Raw genomic sequence first — 12000 nt, 5'->3', positions numbered from 1 at the left:
ACATTATTTCAGCCTGCAGACATTCTTAAGGTTTTCTTATAAAATTGAATGAATGTCAGTAATGTCAGACAGCCTGTAAGGGTGTCATTTTTTAGATGATGTGTCATTGTTCAGCTCAACTCCACTTTTATGGCTTCAGTTTTAGACATTCTGGTCATTTTCTACACACCTGTTAAAATCTAGATGTGTCCAGATGCCAAATCTTTAACGAAGGCATACTGTTCTCTGATCATTTGCCCATACGGTACATGCACCTGTCATTTTTTTCTTTGCATAACTTTTGGACAGGATACTCTAACTTTTGGAGGCCAGTGTCTACATTATTGCATCAAGTTCTGCCTGTTTCCATTTAAAACAAATATCCTGCAATTACAAAAAAAACTTGGATCTTCATTCCTACAGGTGCCACAGGTGTTTTCCCCCCTCTAACCTTGTTGTTAGCAGTTAAATCAGACTGGAAACATGCTACTGCACAGATTACGGCAGATTGGACAGACTAGAATCTTGGGTGGTGTGATGAGACATAGCTTTTATTTTGATAAGGTCTCAGTCAATAGAGTGATACGTCACACGCACTGCACGTCAGTCAAGTTGAGATCAAGATTCAGTTCAGCAATGCATACGATGTAATGTGTTAAACTCCTTCGATAAAACGTATAAAACTACACTTCTTGTCCGTCCATTTCGTGACAGGTGGACTTTGAAGTCAGGCTAGGGATTAGTAAAGAAAAAAAAACACATGGAGAAAAACACTGGGGAATATTTTAGCTCAAGATTTTATCTGAGATTGAAATGGCCCCACCCTCAATGAATGCATGGCTGCATAAGAGTGCCGACTGACATATGCATAGAACAATGCATGGTCTTAGCGTCTTACTGCAAGCTATGCCGTTTTCTTTCCCAAAAGCCAATTTTTCCTACTTTTGAGAGATTGTATTCTGAGCTGTGCGAGTGGTTCCCTGCCAGGCTGTTACAGAGAGAAATCATTTACAAGATGGCCTCATTCCCAGCCACCTGTGGAGGCCCTGGGCTGGATAATGAGTTTGCATGGTGCGTGGTGTGTGTGTGTGTGTGTGTGTGTGTGTGTGTGTGTGTGTGTGTGTGTGTGTGTGTGTGTGTGTGTGTGTGTGTGTGTGTGTGTGTGTGTGTGTGTGTGTGTGTGCAGGCGGGCGTGTGTGTGAAGCAACACAGTAAAAGATACTTTTACAAAGCTATACCCCGTCCCCCTGCTGTGAATGGATCCTTGTATGAATATGTCCAACTTCAAAGCCAGTTACATCGGCGCACTGCATATTAGTTACGTACAGTACAGTATAGGCTTATGCTGGTGTTCTAGAGGAAACACTTGGCTGAATGCTAATTTTGCACACGGCCTGGGAACCGCTAATTACATTCTGCACTGTGCTTCTTCCTTGTTTAAACGATCCCCAAATATATGGCTCTGTGCCGTCTACGCATTCCAATCCATTAGCATTATTGTTACTCCCAACTGAGACGCTTGGCGATGAGTGTGACTTGTGTGTGGCAGTTCCCAGTAGAAATTAATTAATGAGCCGCAAATGGTCTCCGTTATTATCACATCACTGAGGGATATAATCAAGGCGTTAAGGAGGGATGCCAATTAGACAGCTGAGATGTGAGCAAAGTGAATTTTGTGAACAAACTGTAAAAAAATGCCACTTTCAGTCATATTCGTGTAACTTGGACAAGAAAAAAGAATTTGCTGCCATCACCTTTTTTGGGCAAAATTTGGAACTGAGGGTGCAATTAGAGTGCAATCCACTTACGTAGGTGATGTTTCATCATCATACTGTGAATTGCTAATGTGCCGGATGCCCATACAAATGGGGATGATTTTGACAAGGATGGAGAAATCTTACTAGGGGGACCACAGACCATTGATCATGGTGGCTGTCCAAATCGTGACACAAATCACACTTTTGACTATTCGCTTTGATCTTCAAACTTTGGGATTAGTTTAGTGGTAAGCCGTTTCACTAAAGAAAATGAAAACATCTATCCTAAGATATGTAAGGGAATTGAAGAGAAAAAGGGAGACACTGCACCAAGACTGACAAGACATACATTGTTATTGTTATTAAATAAGTGATTCATTAACAACCATAATATAACTTTTACTCAATAAAGTCAGATAGGCTTTGATGTTGGGATTGATTGCATAATTTAAAAATATCTTAATATTTTAGTCTCAAATATATTGTTGTACTCCAACAGTAATGAAAAAAATCTGTACAATAATCTCACTGTATTCATTTCAAATGTATGGCAAAACATTGAAGGATGCTGTATATCTGACTTTCCTGCTGTAGGCAGGGGGTAAGAGAGGTCAGATTTCCAACATCAACTGATACCAAAGATTCTCTAGGAAACCCCCTCTGCTGATACAGTACATCCTTAGGGCTGAGCCACTATGACTCCTCACCCCTGGCGTGACCTTGGATTGACATTGGAGTGGATGTTCCCAGCATCCTCTATTAAGCCTAATGACCTGAACACTCCTTCAGTGGCTTAGTGCCACCTTGTTGTTGTCCTTTGAATTGTCCCCATAAATCTTCTTTAAGGAGCGCGTCCGTAATGGTCTCTCCTGACTGAGAGTGCCGCAATTATCATCATCACAGGCTAATTAGCAGAGAACAGAGAGATTACGCAAGAGCTTCTTCCCTCAAGCCATCCGCTTTTTAAAATGCTTAGGCCATCTTTTTAAATTAGGCCTACTATTATTTTATTTATTTTGGAGTGTATCCCTATATTCTCCACTACACAGATGGGAGTGTGTGTCACAGCTCACATTTCACTACCAATTTCACAAACAAGGACAGCTTGGGGCAAAATAAAAAAAACCTTGAGTCTTGAATTTTAAAACAGAGGTTTTGGGCAAAGTCGTGGCTTCAGAGAGAATTTATTCAAGGAACTGCATTAAAGATGTCAGCATTCATGCAATCTTTTCACAGAGTTGTGAGAAGGATATCATCAACATCATCTTCATACCCCAAAGTACAAGATGTGTTCCTAAAAAATGTATTCTCATCAAAGCCTTCCAGGCATATGAATTTCCAGGATGATTGTTATTTTTGTATACAAAATGGATGCATTTGGCTCTGTTCAGTTTCCCATTCCCTTCCTCTGTAGGACTCAAAAGGCGGATATCTCTCGCACGTGCAAACGCCTTGAGTGCTGTACACTACTTTCAGGTGAATCCAATTGCAACTGAAACAAATAGACTATTTAAATTAGAGTGCCATGCTCATATGAGCCCAGACTGCTAGGTCAATCCAGGGGATATTGTATGACATCTTCTCAGACAGTTCCTGAAGGCTGCCTATTCATTCATACACTCAGTTAGTCATAGAAGATGTGCCATTAAATTCAATCCAATCTCATTACAATCTAATAAGATGTAAGACCCTTTTTTCATTATATTGAAATGCGTCATGATGAAAGCCCTATCAGATGTCCAGTATAATGAAATGTATTAAAATCATCTGGGTGGAAGCCATTTGTGTGTGAATTGATAAAAGAATAGGAATAGGTCCACCAAGCAGAAATACCCTGTTGACTAACTGTACATCCTACCAAAGAACATCTCTGTAAATACGTATTAGAGTTGCATCATCTTTGATGTTTGATGATTCATATGTCACTTTTCAGATATTTGACACATATTTTTCTGCTTAGAATACTGTAAAATGTGTAATGTGGCCCAATGAAATTGAAGCAGATAAGGCTTTGTTTTTACAAGACCTCTAAATAGGCAATGAAACAAACTCCAGCTTGTTCAAAAGCCTGCCGCATGAATATCAACAAAAAAGAAGATGGCACATTTCATGTTTAACTTAATTGGCTACCTGTGTGTTAGAGAATTTATATTCCAGCCCCCTTGCAAAGCTATTAAGGGAACCACTTCCTATTGTACATCTCATTAACCGTCTGTGCTTATTACATTCCTGCAAATATCTTTGGATCTACTAAGGCCGTTCCTCCTGAGAATTCCATAAGCACCACCACCCAGAGGGATGGGAGAATATGCCTCCTCATACTGCACCTAAAAGAGGTGGAGAGCCCTGCCTTACTAGTCTTACCATACCCTCATACTAATCTCATTCACACAGACAGTCTGGAATTGGCTGAATTGAGAAACCATTACTGGTAGGAGGCGTGAACTGTAATGGAGTTTGAATGTGCATCGGATTTCACCCAATCGCTAATGTTTGGTCACTAACATGTAATGTGCTCGTATGTATTGTGTCATCGTTCGCTACCCCTACCTCGTCCCACCCCCTTTCGCTGATTGTCCAGTTACAAGGCAACAAGAATAATCTCCCCACAGACAACAAGACCCAGACCAAACGTGGAGCGAAATGTGAACTGACGGGAGCTTGATGGATGGCAAGGCCAGGCTGCCACATGACATCCAAGAGGCAGACTCAATTGGCACATTTATGACTGATAACAACCTCTTGTTTGACCTCATCTGCACTCAGTACCCACACAAAGCACAAAGACTACTGAAACATTCCGAGACTGACTGTCTAAATACAGCCCCTCTGAGACACTGTTTAATTGCTGTGCATATAAAACAGTCCAAGACAGCTTGTGAACTTCATAGATCGATTTTCCCTCTCTGGTGGGGGTGCCTTTGAGTCACAAAAGGCTTTTCTTCTTTGTCCTCAAATGCACTTTGTGTCCTCAGTACTGTTGCTGAGTTAGTAAGTACTTTGTACGTAACTGATGAAGAGGTTTGCCATTGGCTCCCTTATCATGAAAGGTAAACGTTTACAAAAAGTAAACGTAAAAACACATGCAAAATATTTTTTTATCTATTACTATACAGCTAGGAAGATGTTTTAGTAAAAACAAAATAATTAAACTATATAATTTTAATAAAGCTTAACTTCACCTTTACTTTTTTCATAAAATGTATGTCTTGCTTTTAGAAAAGTTTTTGGTATTCTTTTCAATATCTAGCCGGAGTAGTCACATGCATCTCAATTGAAAGCACAAAATTTGCTTTCCACCCCTGAATCATCAGATGGATGTTAACTGCCACAACACAAATCGGCAGACACCTTTAGCATTTGTTTGCAATTAACGGAACAATAGCTCTGCCCTATCAGTTTAATACATGCCTCCTAAGCGACATTACTTCCGATCGCTACAATTCAGCACTTAGCGGAAGCCGAAGACTAATTTCTGGCTTGGGCAACGTGGCATTGAAGACGGCCCTCTTTTTTTTCTCCCGAAAGTTGTGTTTGGTAGCAACATTTAGGGAGAACTGATTGGGATTCACAGAGACTGAATTCTATCACATAATGCACCGGTAAGAACATACATTGAGAAACTAGTTTGTTTATATGGCTACCACACAGGGGGGGTACCTTTGCATCATAATAGACTGCAGGGGGAGGCGTGTGTGCATTTGCCTGATAAGGATTTGGCGATTTAGCAATAACAACAAACACCTCCCTCCCTCCCTCACTGCTGTCTGACTGGCTGGCTGCTTGGCTCTTCTTCTCTCCACCCTGGGTGGACATATGAAGCAAATGGTGAGCGAGTCTCCAGCAGCATTCTTCCCCCATAATCCCCCCCCTTCCCAGATGCTCCACCAGCACCAACCCACGACGCCCACCGCCCACCATCCACCACCCCCAGACACCGCATTACATTTCGGCCATTCATGGAGGTCATTAACTGTCCAAATGAAGACATTTCTCTCGCCGGAGTGCCATCCTCAAGTTGACTCCCACTAATCCCCCCTCATTTTCACATTTTAAAAATATCCCCACTAGTTTTTCATGATAATTGGACATGCCCCAGGCATGAATATTCATTGCCTCTGCTGCTGCTGCTGATGTGCACACAAAGAGGGTGGCAACCAGAGACAGGCACGGCAAGGCACGGCACCACCAAACTTTATGGTTGTCCCCGTCTCCAGAAACTTTCTGACATGATTCATAATTCATGTTAAGAGAGGCTATACATATATTTGTTATTTAACTTCAGTCTTTCATATGGAAAACAGGTGAAGCGGCTTCTCTGCCTTTTCTGCAGTCTTAGTAATGAACAGTTATGAAAGTTTAATGCTTGGGACCTGAGGGCTTTCTGGAAAGCCTGCGAGGCTGATTATCATCGCTGGACATATTGAATTCTTGTGTGTGTGTGTGTGTGTGTGTGTGTGTGTGTGTGTGTGTGTGTGTACGTGCGCGCGCGCGCGTGTGTGTGTGTGTGAGAGAGAGAGACTGACAAAGTATGTATGGAGAGAAATTGATAGATGCATAAATAGATATCGAGAGAGAGAGAGAGAGCATGTGTGGGTGTTTAAGTATGCCTATGTGTGTTATGCATTTTGTGTGTGTGTGTACTATACTGGCATGTGAAGAAAGTTAAGACCCCTCTCTTCTTGGCAGTGTTCCAAGATAGTCTGAAGACTGTATAATGCAGTTGGCCATCTCCCTCCTCTAGCTTCTCCACTTGGTACTTAATAACTAAGGAGAGCAAAGATCTGAAGGACGAGATCTCCTGTATGCAGCATTCTCTCCACACTGTCTACAGTGGGCGTTTTTTTCTCTCTCAAGGGAGTTGGGGACTGTGTGTGTGTGTGTGTGTGTGTGTGTGTGTGTGTGTGTGTGTGTGTGTGTGTATGTGTGTGCGTGTGAGTTGAGAGGAAGGGTTAAAGGTTAAACCAATTTGAGTGGTAGAGGAATATGTACCATGCAGTGGCTAGAGGAGAGGGTGGTTTTTGTGTAACAGTGAACTTATTTAGATAGCTGTTAGCTCAATAACTAAAATATCTGTTCAGGTGAAATGGAGGGCTGGTGGTATTACAAACAGGATGGAATACTTCCGAGGCATCATCATATCATTCATTAATAGTCTGCATGTGCTGTGAATAAAGACGTTGTTTATAGCTTAATTGATTTCATGAAAATTACACAATAGGGGTCATAAAAAGCAACCATTTGCATTTTATGATAAGGGTGTAGAAAAAAGTATTATATTTTTTTACTGGTTTTGTACAACATTCTGTTGCTGGAAGATACTAATTAAGAGGATACTAATTAAGAGAATGATGCTCATCAGAGCCGTATTTCATCTCCTTTAGTTTCATGAACGTAACTTATCAGGTCAGTTCAAAATACGAGATCTATTTCACTGTGAATAACAATATGAATCAGGCCCCACTCTCTAACTGTGCCAAATTTATCCAGTTGTAAATGAACCATAAAAAAGGTGCTTGAAGGTGTTGAAAAAAGAAATCCCCAATGCCCCGATTATCATACTGCTAATGCTTGTATATGTTAACATGGCTCAACTGTACTTCCAGTTTTCAGTGATTTTTTCCCAAGTCTTTGCTGTGAATAACCTAATTAGCATGAGAATGCAAAGGGAATCTCTTTTTCAGTGAAATCAGGCTGGAGTCTTTTACACACAACCCCATTCATACAGGCTCATGAGAGAAAAATAGACTATAAATAGCCAACGTAAGCAACTATATTGTATAGCTTCCATGTTCTCCTCCCACAGACATGAGCGCTGGTGATTCCATCAAGTGCAGGACACATTAGGATTGCATTTCCCAAGTAGCCAATCGCTGTCAGTCATTGCAGCCTATGTCATCTCAATGCATCTCACTCCTCCTGCTGGAACATTTGTGTTGGTATGTCACTGACAATGTATGCCTCCGCAAGCAATGTGATCTCATGTCAAAACTACAATTTGGTTCAATTCACAGTGAGGCATGATTGATAGCCCATGACTTGAAAAAACTAAATAAAAACCTGACTTTAAACAAATCAAATGATACATTTACCTTGTCAACTTTAAATTAAATAATAAGACAATAACCTCCAGACAGCTTCATCTATTGTAATGTATTATTTGTGTTTGTTTTGGGCAGGGGAGTACAGAATAAACCCAGAATGCTAAGAAGACGTCAGTTTTTACCAACTCTGTATGATCACACAGCAGTGCATCTCCTCTGACACTCATGTCAATTAGATTGGAGCTGCTGAATCCTGATATAGCATCACTCACTCTAGCCTGGATGCTCCATCACCACAATCCTCTGTGGAATACCTATTGGTTGAAACACAAATCAAATACCACGCATGCCTCACCTCGCATCATTGCAAATGATTGTGAAAATAGAGGCCCTTTTTCAGATGTTTTTGCCCTACATGAACAAAACAGCATGCCCTATCTCCCTTTAGCAGAGGCCCCTATACCACCCACCTTCATCTTCAAACAGACGACAGACAATAGGCCCTTTATCTCTGCACAAATTCTCATGTGGCCATATACATACACCACTTTCTTATCCCGCTATTGTAAACAAATCATGGAATACTTGCATACACAAATACACATGGCACAGATCTCCAAACACAGAGTGGAAATGGCCAAAGATTTCAAAACATACAAACAGGCTCAACCTGATATATGTAATTACAAAACAATAAAGCAACAATTTCATTCCAGTCCCCTTTAAACTGCACACACACACACACACACACACACACACACACACACACACACACACACACACACACACACACACACACACACACACACACACACTACATTCATTTTGCCAATACTGTTTCACTTCAGAGAAAACTGTTCAATATGTTCTAGGTGAAATATCTATGTAGTCAATAGGTTGAACAAGACAGGGTGCATTAGATAGCACAAGAACAGCACATCTTCCTGCCTCTACCCACATATAGAAAGGAGGACAGTTGCTCTGAAATCTCAGTTAAGGAGAGGTAATGCTAAAAAAATGTGTGGGAATAAATGCTTGGCAGTTTGGAGGCAGCCATTTTGACAGGACTTCATACTTAAGCCTTACGCCTTACGCCACCATACCATGGCCTTCCTTTTACTTAAGCCTTACGCTCAACACCACCACACTTCATTCACACTTTCTTTCAGTGTTTCCTTTATGGGGATGTCACAGTCTTCGCATCCTATTACAAGGACTACAGAACACCAACAGACAAGATGTTGTTTGCTTTCAGTAAGAACACACGACAGCAACCGATCAATGCCCAGGCCCAATCCCTGGTTGCTTCTTTTCACTCGTAGTTGGCAAAGAAAATGTGACAAACCAGTAAATACTGTACTGAGATGGATCGTATGAGAAAACACGTCAAGAAACACATGCTATTTTCCAATGCAGAAGATAGTACGGTACACTAGTGCAAATTCTTCATACATCTCCATGAGCAAGAACGTAGTGATCAGTGTACTTGCATTAGCAACCGAGGTCCATTTTCAGCTTTTATTTATTCGATTTTTATTTTTAGTACAATGTGCTCTCAGAGAGCCTTGAGATCATCTCCGAATGCCACAATGGACACGTCTGACTCATGCACTTTGCCAACCCTGGGTAGAGAGACAGAAGGAGCATGATGTAGCTGGATCTTAATGCACCCTGGTCTGGAGGCCAGAAGTGTGGGATTTGCATAGCTTTTAAGGTCTACTAAATGCATTGTCTTGCATTTATTTGTAGTATTAATGTGCCCTGGCACTTCATGCATTGTAGTATTTCTTTCTAGTATTAATGCTCCTTGGCATTCATGCAGAGCTAATTAGACTAAGCGCGAGCAATTGACCAGAAAATAGTGCTTAAGTGGCGATGCCTGTGGTAAACTGTAAATATTGTAGTTTGTTGTACAAGGATTAGTTCCACATTGCCTGTGTGAAAGGCACTGTATGAGACACATTACGTATTCTGTTAAAATAACATGGAAATGGAAGTCTCCTAATGCCCCTTCATTCAGTTCCCTGATTAAAGATATCCTTTATTTCATGAAAATAGAAAAAATTAGAAGCAGTATGAAGTTCACAAAACATGGGGATACTTGTCAGATTACATTGACGAGTTGAATCTCCCCTCTGTGACAGACTAGAACTGTGTGCACATCTTTTCAGACTACAGTGGTAACATATTTTGTTAAGGTGGCAGGTCTATGTGTATGTCTTGTGTAATGTTATTTTTTTTATTTTATTTTTTCTCTCTCTGTTTTTGGCTGTTTGTTTCTGTTTATTTTGTGTTGAATTGTGTACTGTATATGGGTGGGGGGTTGGGGGGGGTCTAGTTTGTTCTTTATGCCTTGTTATAGCTAATGTGTGATAATATTCCCATATTGTGTAACTTTTATATTATGGACATTCAATATCCTAAACCTTTGTTATTACACTTAAAAAATCAATAAAGAAACCTTTGAAGAAAAAAAAATAACATGGAAATATTTGTAAATGTTACAACTCACAACAGAGCTGCCAATGGAATAATTGTTAGAACAGCTAGAACTTGCTTTTCTTAATACAGTTTGATATTGGCCTATAACTGATAAAATGGTTGGTTTTACTAACCATCCATGTATACAGTAGTATCTTCAGACGTAGACAAAAATCCCAGTTATCAATGCCATACATGTTGCTGTAAACGCTAATTCAACACATGTACATGTATATTTGCATGGGTGTGTAGTATTGTCTGAATGTGGGTCTATCATGCGTGTCATATCACAATGCTGAATGTACACTGATACATACAGTACATGTCGGTCCTGGCACATAAACCTACCTTTCCAGCTGTGACCGGTTCATCCTCCCATAAATGAAGGGCTTACAATCTGGGAAAACAGATAAAGACCAGTCTTTATGGCCATGACTGGCTTCCAAAACCAATTGAGTCATTTTTCATCATGCTATCAAAAAGGCACATATTTCAGCACCATGGACAGCGATTACCAAGAAGCGCTGCAGCTCGCCTCTTTCTCTTCTTGTTGTGCAGCATAAAACTCTCACCTGTTCACCTGTGGTTGTGGAAATGCTGCAATTTGTCAGGAATCTGTTTTGCCCATGCTCTTCATTCCTCTATATTCCAAGGACTCTGGGCAGTCACCAGTATCCTGACTAAACTAAATGTTTAATAATAATAATAATAATAATAATAATAATAATAATAATTGTATTTGTATAGCACTGTGTCATACACAGCCTTCATGCTGTTTGCCCTTGGATCAAACTGACACAAACCGCATACTGCATAGTATATACATACTCCACATACTTTTAAACTAGGTTAAGAGCATTCTTTGTTCAACATTCTCTGACTAGACAACATCTACAGTATTTCACTTCAAAACAAGATAATGAGGCCCATCTTTCGCCATTCATGTTTTAGATAAACCTACTCACCGTTTTACCTCCGCTTGGGTTCTTTCTTTCATATTTCTTTCATATTTCACACACATTGAGGACTCTGTGGAAACACAGTCTATAAATAGCGTTGGCATGCCTGCTAAGGTGTGGAGTTCAAAAGGGGGTTCTCCTGAACCACAGCGAGGTTGAACGGCTACGCGAGGTGTGAGCATATGTTTTGTGCGCAGCGCCACGCTGTTTGAAACACTTCTCCGCGGGGGTCACTGACTGTTCACACAGACAGGCCCAGACGCAGCTGCGTGCTGCCGGCCTCGGCATCGGAACACTGAAGCCAGCTGCTAATGGAGCCCACTGTGAAGAGCTGCCTGAAAAATACCTTTGATGCATGCACTTGTCATGAGCCTAATGAACACGTCGCAGCCCTGTGGGTTTGTATCTGGACCCTATTCTTTTTTTCTTATTGGGCAAAGAGAGAGAAAGAGAGAGAGAGAGAGAGAGAGAGAGAGAGAGAGAGAGAGAGAGAGAGAGAGAGAGAGAGACAGAGAGAGAAAGAGACACAGAGAGAGAGAGAGAGAGAGAGAGAGAGAAAGAGAAAGCATGCATGCACCAGCAAGAGAGAGAGAGAGAAAAGAGAGAGAAAAAGAGAGAGAGAGCGTGCATGCACCAGTGAGAGAGAGAGAGAGAGAGAGAGAGAGAGAGAGAGAGAGAGAGAGAGAGAGAGAGAGAGAGAGAGAGAGAGATGCGGCTGATTTGTCAGCTGCTCTGACTAATGTCCTTCTCACTGCTATGGCTGCCTGAGCTCTGGCCACT

General features: G+C 41.0%; 1 long non-coding RNA gene across 1 annotated transcript in view; it reads right to left on the bottom strand.

Annotated features, from left to right (window-relative positions):
- The window catches only part of LOC134438450 (uncharacterized), a 39018-nt gene that overhangs the window by 25317 nt on the left and 1701 nt on the right, over positions 1 to 12000 (bottom strand). The window contains exon 2 of the long non-coding RNA XR_010032584.1: positions 10610 to 10658. This is a non-coding gene — a long non-coding RNA (uncharacterized LOC134438450). The remainder of the gene's footprint in view (positions 1 to 10609; positions 10659 to 12000) is intronic.

Source organism: Engraulis encrasicolus, chromosome 22 (assembly GCF_034702125.1).
Source record: "Engraulis encrasicolus isolate BLACKSEA-1 chromosome 22, IST_EnEncr_1.0, whole genome shotgun sequence".
Classification (NCBI taxonomy): domain Eukaryota; kingdom Metazoa; phylum Chordata; class Actinopteri; order Clupeiformes; family Engraulidae; genus Engraulis; species Engraulis encrasicolus.
Note: the sequence above shows the minus strand (reverse complement) of the source record. Positions and strands in the feature narration are given on the sequence as shown.